Source organism: Hemitrygon akajei, chromosome 7 (genome assembly GCF_048418815.1).
Source record: "Hemitrygon akajei chromosome 7, sHemAka1.3, whole genome shotgun sequence".
NCBI lineage: Eukaryota > Metazoa > Chordata > Chondrichthyes > Myliobatiformes > Dasyatidae > Hemitrygon > Hemitrygon akajei.
In genome coordinates, this window is record NC_133130.1 from 174,013,719 (window position 1) to 174,025,403 (window position 11,685).

The window sequence follows — 11,685 nt, forward strand, 5'->3', positions numbered from 1 at the left end:
AATATTGACAATTCCTTAACCTACCCCACAGATACTGCTCAACCCACTGAGTTCCTCTAATGTTACTAATAGGTCTAGCTTTTACCGTCCATTCCAGGTTACACATGAAGGTGGTGATGAGAGTCTTGAACCGTTTTATTACATTTCATAAAAGTATTGCCACAAAAGCAGCATGCACAAAATGCTGGAGGAACTCTGTGGAAAAGAATAAACAGTCAATGTCTTGGGCCAAGATGCTTCTTCAGGAATGAGAAGGAAGGGGGAAGATGCTAGAATAAAAAGTGGGGAGAAGGGAAGGAGGCTAGCTGGAAGGTGGTAGGTGAAGCCAGATGAGTGGGAAAGGTCAAAGGCTGGAGAGAAATGAATCTGATAGGAGGAGGGGACCCGGGGGAAGTAATAGGTGAAAAGTAAAAGGTCAGAGTGAGGGATAGAGGAAGGGGGTCACTGCCACAAAACTTTTGATAAAGGAATATGAAGAATTTTATTTCAGCTGTAACAGAACAGAGATTAATCTGCAAATCTACACAATATATTCCTGGGAAATTTCAAGTTCAAGTTTATTGTTGTCTGACAAATACATATATACAAATGAAACAACATTCCTCCAGAACATAATTTCCTCGCAAAACATGTATCACACAAACTATTAAACAAAATATTACCACAAATAAGTTAATAAATTATCATTCCAAATGTATGTAGTGTACAGCACAGGGAAACAGTAAAACAGTACAGTAAACAGCTTGCTGCCCTAGTGACAGCACCTTGGTGGTGGCAGGGTATGCATTAGTCTCACAGCCTGAGGGAAGAAGCTGTTACCCAGTATGGCAATCCTCGTCCTGATGCTCCTGTACCTCCTTCCTGATGATAGTGGGTCATAGAGATTGTAGGATGGGTGGTAGGGATCCTCAATAATGCTTTGGGCCCTTCATATACAACGCTGCTGGTAAATGTCACATATGGGGGGGGAGGGAGACTTCGGTGATCTTCTCGGCAGTTTTCACTATCCTCTGTAGGGCCACATGGTCAGATGCTTTGCAACTTCTGTACCACACAATGATGCAGATAGACAGAAGTCAAAATTTTGAGGTGATGACATTCCCAGATACCTGATGCCCTTGACATTCTAAGGGTGGAATTTGCAGGTGAGGTGATATTGCCAAAATGCATTGTTTATTAAACATGGCAAACACAACGGGCCAGGGGTGAATCTTGATTGCAAGTTAATCGAGGTAGCTTAATCAATCCATGCCTACTGTAAGGGTAGAAAGAGTCCATAAACCTTGTCAAGTTGCAAGTGTATAGTGAACTTTCCATCAAACCATATGTAAATATAGAAAGTCCTACTTGAATAGATACCTAACACTATGCTACCATGCCACCTTCTGGTAAATAATGAGCAGAAACCAGGCTCAGTCCTCTTCCCATGAATTAGTCACTACTGTTCATGCATAAATGGTCAGCACTTTATTCCCTGCAGGGTAGATTTGAATGAATGGAGATCTGATGAAGGTATACAAAATTATGAGTGGTGTAGATTGGGTAGATACATGCAGGCTATTTCCACTGAGGTTGGGTAAGACTGGAACTAGATTTCATAGGTTTAGTGTGAAATATTTAAAGGGAACCTGAGGAGGAACTTTTTCACTCAGTGCTGAGAGTGTGGAATGTGCTACCAGGAGAAGTGGTAAATGCAGGCTCAATTACAACATTTAAGGTTGTTTGAAAAGGTATAGGGATGGGAATGGATATGGAGGGCTATGGTCTAGGTGTAGGTCATTGGGACTAGGCAGGAAAACAAGACAACAAAGAGTAGATGGCCAGAAGGGTCCAGTTCTGTGTTGTGGTGCTCTATAACTCTATGAGGTAGAACTGTTTCAATGGATAGGGACTTAGGGTAAAAGCAGGTTTATTGAATTAGTTTGAAGATCCACCATGATTTCTTCAGTGCTGGAATAGGTTTGAGGGATTAAATGTCAGGATGTTGTATTGGGTGTAATCTTGCTGAAAATCATGGTGGTAATTGACAGGCTGGTATCAGTTAAGTTTCATTTAGATCGACAAGTGACTCAGTGTGATGAGACAGTGATGGAGGCAGCCCTCATGAGGTACAGAATGAAGTGGCATCAAGCTGCTATAACTTGGCAGGATTCAGAGCAAGAGCAGAGACACCCAAAGGTACAGTAGTGTAGCAGTTAGCGCAATGCTTTACAGTGATCGGGGTTCAATTCCTGATGCTGTCTGTACTGTATGTTCTCCCCGTGACCTCTGGGTTTCCTCTGGGTACTCCAGTTTCCTCTCACATTCCGAAAAATGTATGAGTTAGGATTAGGAAGTTGTAGGCATGTTATGTTGGCACTGAAAATAAGGCGCCACTTACAGGCCCCCAGCTTATCCTCAGACTATGTTGGTATTTAAAGTAAATGATGCATTTCACTACATGTTTCAATGTTTTGATGTACATGTGACAAAGTTAATCTCTTTAATCATTAAAAAATACCAGTAGTGATGGCAGAGACTCGGCCTGGATTGGTCTGACTGAAAGGATATGAAGACATTAAAATGGTACCTGATATTTTCAGATCTACCTAATTACCCTGCTGTACCATGGAGAGCACTGTAATTGGTAGCAGAAAGCTGTAGTGTTAGAATGACACCATCTAGTATGGAGACATTAATGCACAGGATTGGAAAAAGCTGCAGAGGGATGTAAACTCAGCCAGCTCCAACATAGCCACAAGCCTCCCCAACATTGAGGACACCTTCAGAAAGCAATGACTCAGGAAGGAAACATCCATCATTAAAGACCCCCACCATCCAGGACATGTTATTTTTCTCAATGTTACCATCAGACACAGAACCTTGAAGACACATATAATGTTTTCAGAAGAGCTTCTTCCCCTCTGCCATTAGATTTCAGAATAGATAATGAAGGTTACCTTATTATACGATAATAAAGAGCATATTTTTAAAATCCTCTTGGAAAATTGTCTATCCACAAATGAATTGTGTACAGTAATCTATTTTAAATATATTCCACATCCATTCTTCCCTACTATTCAAAGTTATTGCCGTTCACTGTACAGATGTATACAGTTAAATGAAATAATGTTCCTCTAGAACCAAGGTGTAAAACACAGTACATGTAATCACATTAAAATAATATTAACAGATAGAAAAATATTCTGAAGATGTATAAGTTGACATAAAGCATATGTATAATGTAAAAACGCAAAAGAATAATGCCACTGACACTGTCATAAATAATGTGTACTGGGTGTTGGCAGGGTTTCTACTGAAGATGTATACACATAAATTAATCAGGGCTTATGACCAGTGATAATTAGAATACGCAAGCATAACTCAGTTCCCAGTTTAGCTTTATTAAACATTTTCCATTTTAAAATACTAAGTTTATATTGATTTTTGCAACAACCTACCTTTTTGTCACATTGCAATTACACTTTCCTGCCTACAATGGCAGTGTAACACCACAGAGGAAGATGTAGTTAACTGAGAAAAAAGTAAAAACTGGTATGATTTCTTTCTCAATGAATCCGTCTCGCCCTGCTACCCTCCTTGCTAGGGACTGCAGCCTCCACTACAACACTGGAATGCATTTTAATTAATTTTGTCAACAGAGGCAAATGTTCTTCTAGGCCATGCCTTCTTTCCACTCAGTTAACTTTTGAATATTACTTAATAAGTGCAAACTTCTATAGATGCACAGTGGAAAGTGTCCTAAATGGTTGTATTGTGGCCTGGTATGGAAACGTCAATAACCAGGAATGGAAAAGTCTACAGAAAGTGATGGATGTAGCCCAGTCCATAATTGGCAAAACCCTCCCCAACATTGAGCATACTTACAAGGAATTCTGCAGCAAGAAAGTAGCACCCATCATTATTGATCCCCCACCATGGAGGCCGTGCTCTCTTTATGCTACTGCCATCGGACAGGAGGTGCAAGAGCCTTGGGTCCCACACTACCAGGTTCAGGAACAGTTATTACCCTACAACCATCAGGTTGCTGAACCAGGGTTGATAACTTCAAACACCACGACTCTGTACTAATTCTGTGACAAGCAGACTCACTTTCAAGGGCACTCTACAACTTAAGTTCTCACTATTATTTATACAGTTTGCCTTCTTTAGCTATTGGTGTTTGCACTATTTCTCTGTTTCTGCATTGTTTTTCATTAATTCAGTTGTCTTTTTCTCCCTATAAATATCTGCAAAATGATGAATCTCATGGTAGAATATGGTAACATGTACAGGAGGTACCTAATAAAGTGGTCACTGTGTGTATCTTTGTGACCGTCTGCTGCTGCAATCTGTTGCTGGTAGTGTAGTGACATCTGCACCAGACTTCAGGGTGAAAGATCTTGAGTTCAAATCCAGCTGGCTCATAGCACACTTTCCATCCGTGCTGGTTGAGCGCTGAGTTAGCAACAAGGCCTTGTAAGACAGACAAAACACTAAAGAAACAGCAGGGTTGCTGTCCAATGCACCAAACAAGGCGTGGGGAGGAACCACTGCCATAGCCCATCCATTTCAAGGGTCGGTGATGCTCTTCTGTTATAAGTGTAGCTGTTTTGAGTTACTGTCACCTTTCTTTCAGCTTGAACTAGTCTGGCCATTTTCCTCTGATGGTTCTCCTAAACAAGATGTGTTTGCCCACAGAACTGTTGCTCACTGGATGCTTTTTATTTGATTTTCACACCATTCTCTGTAAACTCTGGAGACTAGTGCATGAACCTCCCATTTCAGCAGTATCAGCAGTTTCTGAGATGATCAAACCACCCCATCTGGCACCATCAATCATTCCACAGTCAACATTACTCACAACACATTTCTTCCCATTCTCATATTTGATCTAAACAACAAATGAACCTCTTGACCATGTCTGCATGCTTTTATGAATTGAATTGCTGCTCCATGATTAGCTGATTAGATATTTTCATTATTGTACAGGTGTACCTAATAAGTGGCCACTGAGTGTTGGTAATTATTTTAGTTTGAACTTTGAACAAGCATCTGAACATGCATTCTCTGCATCTAATGGACCCCATGCCCAGATTGGGTTGTTTTTTTACAGAGATCACTTGCCTTCACCATGCATGTGCCTGTAGGATCCACAACACTCAGGAGTCCCAATCCCTGTCTTGCTACCCAAATACATCAAGTGATTTCCCAACAGGACTTCACTGGACTGGACTGTTGCTTGGACCCAACTGTGAAGCAGGAGCTTGAGGGACTCTCCCAGTATTCCTGAATGTTGGAATTAGTTTATTATTGGCACATGTACCAAGATACGGTTGAAAAGTTCGTCTTTCATAATGTTCATACAGATTAGATCATTACGCAATGTGTTGAGCTTATATACTAATGCAGAATAATGTGTAAAAACTACTGGAAAAAAGTGCAGTGCAGATAAACAATAAAATGCAAAATCATAGTAAAGTATAGCTAAGCGGAAAGTCCATCTTATCAAACAAAAGTTCCATTCAAGACTGATACAGTGGGACAGAAGCTGTCTTTGAGCCGGGTGATAGATGCTTTCAGGCTTTTGTGTCTTCTGCCTGATGAGAGAGGGGAGAAGAGAGATTGTCCAGGGTGGGTGGGGTCTTTGATGATGCTGGCTGCTTTACTGAGGCAGCAAGAAGTTTAGACAGAGCCCATAGAGGGGACGCTGGTTCCTGTGATGTGTTGAGCTGTGTCCGCAACTCTGCAGTTTCTTGTAATCACGTGCAGAGGAGTTGCCATTCCAAGCTGTTATGCATTCAGATAGAATGCTTTCTATGGTGCATTGATAAAATGAGTCAATGGGGACATGGTGAATTTCTTTAGCCTCCTATAAGTTGAGGCATTGATGAGCTTGCATGGCTTCAACGTCAATGTGGTTGGACCAGGACAGGCACCTGGGAGCCTGAAGCTCTCAGCCACTCTCAACCTCAACACCATTGATGTAGACAGGAGCATGCACACTGTCCCACTTTCTGAAGTCAATGACCAGGGAAATCTACTCTCCACCAACAGCTGGTTAAACTTTTTGCATTAAGTACCAACTATTAATATTTGGAGAATCGAAAGGCAAACAGGTGACAATAAGGTAAGTTGCACATTTCAATCCTTTATGTTTGTTTTCTGTTTTTAATTACTTGAAGTTTTATTTAATAAGGATTTTAAAGATTTTATGACCCTATCATTCGAGGATATTCGGACCATGCACATTCAGAGGCATATAAATTTGACAAAGGATGAAGCTTGGATAGAGCTTGACAATATAGAGCTTGGGGCACCATGGTAGTGTAGCAGTTAACGTGACACTATTACAGCTTGGTATGTCAGAGCTCGAAGTTCAACTATGGCATTGTCTGAAAGGAGTTTGTACGTTCTCCCCATAACTGTGTGGGTTTCCTCCAGGTGCTCCAATTTCCTCCTACAGTCCAAAGACGTACCAGTTAATAGATTAATTGGTCTTTGTAAGTTGTCCTGTGATTAGGTTAGAGTTAAATCAGTGAATTGCTGTTCCTCACAGTATCTCTAAATAAAATAAAAATTTGGTCTTTCACACATTCCTGACTTTAGTCAGCCTACTCTGGCAGTTGAGCCTAGAGCTTTGGGTCTTTTGTAACACTTAATAAAATGATTATAAATAACAAGTTTTGTGCCTCATTCTCAACTTCTGAAGAACGTTTGGATCACAGAAGTATCAGGATCCAACATTGTCTTTTCATCTTGGTCAGAATGGACAAGGTGGGCTGAAGGGCTTGTACTTTAAACTAAAATTATTGGAGAGAGAGGATGAGATCAGAATATAGGATGGATATATATATATATATATCCTGGTAGATATGCATCAGGTAAGGATATTAAGAGATGCCTTTTCAGAACCAGCTTTGTGAAGAGACCTCCAGAACTCTTACTCTGGAGAAGCAAGTCCATTGTGAAATTGGAGTTATTTGTCACATATACATGGAAACATACAGTGAAATATGCCGTTTGCGTAAATCAAATCAGCGAGGAATGTGCTGAGCAGCCTGTGGGTGTCACCATGCTACCCGGTGCCAACATTGTATGCCCACAATTTACTTATCCTAATCCACACGTCTAAATGAGGGAGGAAACCAGAGCACCCAGAGGAAATGCATCAGGTCACAGGGAGAATGTCCAAACTCTTTACAGACAGTGGTGGGAATCGAACCCTGATCTTACAGCTGGCATTGTAATAGTTCCTGCACATCTTTCTCCTCACCTGGCTCACTGAAAAATTTAGTATAACACTGTAGAACATACAAACAAAAAGTGTGTTGGCTATTAATGGAAATAACTTCCAAAAATCCAGAAAATCTGCCAGCATGCCACCAAACTCACAAGTGTGTTGGATTACTGGAGTTTTAATACAGCTACCTTTTCATCTTAGTCAGCATGAATGTGATGGACCAAAAGTCCTGTTACTTTAAACTGCAATAAATGAAGTGGGGAGATAAGTTCAGAATGTGCTGTCTATAGTTTGCAGTGTATTCCTTTACCAGGGACCAATTTAAAAAGACACCTTTTTAGAAACAGCTTTGTAAACAAGGTGCACAACCAAAGACCCATGTGCATGGGATTATGGGAGCTATCTTTTACCACAGCAACTCTCTGCTGAATACCTTTGTCTGATGCTCATTACAAGGGTTACGATGAGCTAATCCACTGGTACTGGCCCAGCACCCAAAGGTGGTTCTTGTCCGCAGATACAAAATGATCTGTTCATCTCATGAGTAAATTTGCCTAATAATTACGTCAGTCCCAATCACTCCACAGAGAAATGAGCCTGAGAGCAGTGCTGCAGAGACTGATGAAAATTACCTCAGGGCCTAAACAAGCACACAGCAGCAAGCCCATAACGCCACAATGTTTCAGAGTACAATTTTGATGCCGTCTGTAAGGAGTTTTTACATTCTCCCCGTGACCACATGTGTTTCCTCCAGGTGCTCCGGTTTCCTGTCACATTCCAAAGCCGTACTGGTTAGTAGCTTAACTGGTCATTGTAAACTGTACTGTGATTAGGCTAGGGTTAAAAAGGTGGTGCAGCTCACTGGGCTGAAAGAGATTTCTGCACCCCGTATCTTTCAAAGCCTTCCAGAGTAGTTTCACAGGCTGGGTTTGTGCTGGGTTACCATTCCATAAATATGCAATATAATTCCTGCTTCCCATGATTGCCAGAATATTAACTACTTCTCACTGAAGGAAATTATGAATAGATATTATAAAAAAAATGTCTGTCGGCTCCAAACATTCCTTCTTCAGTATCAAAGTCAATTGGATTTATGTCTTGTCATAGGTTTAAAAAAAAGCTATTTTTATCCGTTAGCACTAATATTGATCGAAAAGGCAAATGTTAAAATATGAGAATGAGAGTCGGCTTGAATACTGTTATGATTTATAACTCCAAATCATTAAACTAATCAGAAAGAGAATTCGGCGAGTCCAGATTGCGAGTCTAACTTATTTTTACTTTAAGTAAGGTGCACACATATCAAGTGGTGGGGAGATGGCATACGCGATTTATATACTTCGTATATACAACCATAATGAATTATTTAAGCAACAAGGAGTGTTTAATCAAATAATATATTTACAATATTTCTTAAATATTACAGAAATGTTAAACACACGACAAATATCATTGACATATGTCTTGAAATATGTTCTTTTGTGGCAGCAGTACCATACAATGCAGTAATAAAAAACAAGTTACAATTATAAAAATATTAAAAATTAAATAAGTAGTGCAAAAAGAGAGCAAAAATGAAAAAATACTGTTGAGGTAGTATACATGGGTTCATTATCTATTCAGAAGTCTGATGGAGGAGGGGAAGAAACTGTTCCTAAAAACGCTGAGTGTGTGTCTTCAGGCTCCTGAATAACAGTCATTTCAAATAAAATACCTGAAACGTCCCCCCCCACCCCTTCCCACCGATCTCCCTCCTGGCACTTATCCTTGTAAGCGGAACAAGTGCTACACCTGCCCCTACACTTCCTCCCTCATCACCATTCAGGACCCCAGACAGTCTTTCCAGGTGAGGCGACACTTCACCTGTGAGTCGGCTGGTGTGGTATACTGCATCCGGTGCTCCTGGTGCAGCCTTTTATATATTGGCGAGACCCGACACAGACTGGGAGACCGTTTCGCTGAACACCTATGCTCTGTCCGCCAGAGAAAGCAGGATCTCCCAGTGGCCACACACTTTAATTCCATGTCCCATTCCCATTCTGGTATGTCTATCCATGGCCTCCTCTACTGTCAAGATGAAGCCACACTCAGGATGGAGGAATAACACCTTATATTCCATCTGGGTAGCCTCCAACCTGACGGCAAGAACATTGATTTCTCTAACTTCCGTTAATGCCTCTCCTCCCCTTCTTACCCCATCCCTGATTTATTTATTTCCTCCCTCCTTTTTTCACTCTCTCTGCCCATCATTCTTTGCCTGTTCTCCATCTCCCTCTGGTGCTCCCCTCCCCCTTTCTTTCTGCCTATGCCTCCCGTCCCATGATCCTTTCCCTTCTCCAGCTCTGTATCCCTTTTGCCAATCACCTTTCCAGCTCTTAGCTTCACCCCACCCCCTCCTGTCTTGTCCTATCATTTCAAATTTCCCCCTCTCCCTCCTACTTTCAAATCTTTTACTATCTTTTCTTTCAGTTAGTCCTGACGAAGGGTCTCAGCCCGAAACGTCAACAGTGCTTCTCCCTATAGATGCTGCCTGGCCTACTGCGTTCCACCAGCATTTAGTGTGTGTTACCTGAAACACCTGCACACTTTCTGTCCATTTTACTAGACAATATCTAAAGATGAGAGATATATTTATTTGTTACATGTACATGAAAATGTATATTGAAATGTGCCAGTTGCATCAAATCAAATCAGCAACAGAGCATGCCCACAACTTAATAACCTTAACCGGTACGTTATTGGAATGTGGGGGGAAACCAGAGCACCCTGAGGAAGCTCATGTGGTTGGTAAAAAAAGTAGAAACTCGTTACAGACAGCAGTGGGAATCGAACTCTGATCCGGTGCTGTAAAGCGTTGTGCTAACTGCTACGCTACTGCGCTGCCCTGAGCAGCAAGCTGAGATGTCTGTTTGGGGTCACGTCACACTTGGAGGATTGTGTGCGGTGTTGTTCACCACACTGTAGGAAAGACGTGGAGGCTTTGGAGAGGATGCCGAAGAGGTTCACCGCGGTGCTACCTGGATTGGAGAGCATTAGATTTTAGGGGACGTTGGACACGCTTGGATTGCTTTCTCTGGAACATCAGAGATGGAGGATTGATCTCCATCAATGCATAAGATTATGATAGGCATAGATAGTGTAATGGATGGTGAGGTGGAGATACATCTCTGCAAAAAGAGGTGTAAGGCACTCCTTCCCTCTGCTAGCTTTCATGTCGCCCTTGGGCCCAGGTGTAGCACCTGCTTAGCCCCCCGATCCTGGTCACTTGAAGCAGTGGATGGCCGTATGAGCAGCTGGTGCATATCACAAGTCCTGGTTATGCGACCACTGACGCCAGGCAGACAGTCTCTGAAGAGTATTGATAATGGCTGGGGTCACCACGTCTTGTAAAGACACTTTGCAGCCCAGAAGAAGGGAATGGTAAACCAAGAAACATTGGCTAGGAATAATCATGATTACCCATGTGATATGACAGGGCACGTAATGATGATGAGACACGGCAGAAAGTTATTTATCCTAGGGTGGAAATGTCCAGAGGACATCGGTTGAAGGTGAGGGGTAAAAGAGACAAGTTTTTATTACAGAGAACTTGCTGCCTGGAGCATACTGCCAGGGGAGGTGACTGAAGCAAGGCGATGCAGATAGTGATCAATATCAAGGTGACAGCAGTAAGAGGCATTTAGACAGATGAACAGGTAGGCAATGGAGGGGTAAAAGTCACGTGTGGGCAGATGGGATTATTTGGATTGGTTATCATGATCAGATCAGACAAGATGTGCCCAAGATCCAGTTCCTGTGCTGTACTGTTCGATGTATCACTGCTTCAGTTATTATTTTTATATAAAATACATTGCCACTGATATGCTACGTGTTTCAGTCCAATCTCCAGGTCGTGTAGTGTGCACCAAAATAAATTTTGCCCAAGTGTAACAACACATAATCACGTCTGTTCTCGGGAGATGATGCAAGATGAAGCCGTGTGTTGCAATCCCTTCAGCCAAAATCTAAATGCATAATAAAACACTGCAAGTATGAAAAAGCTGCACGAGTTCCAAGTCAGTTTCTTTGGCTGATATGACAAGGTCTTGACTCCTTTCATCATGCAACAGACTTCTTGTTTGTACATTTTCTTCTGTGCAAATCCTGCCTGAACATGACTTTGTGTTGGCCCATGCTTGCCGCAGACAGTCTGAAGGTATGGATTGCTACTGATACTGTTTAAAAATTTATTCTTCAAATCAATCACCACTAACAAGGCTAGAATTTATTATTCCTCACCGTGAGCAACAGAAGGTGGTGGTGAAAGTCTTTATTACCTGGGGAAAAAGTACTCTTGCAAAACAGTGGGGTAAAGAATTTCAAGCATTTCTGTTAATAACAGAGGTGGATTGGAGATAAATGTGCAAATCAGTAGAATGTATGCCTGGAAGGAACTTTCAAAGTAATGGCTTTCCCAGGCACCT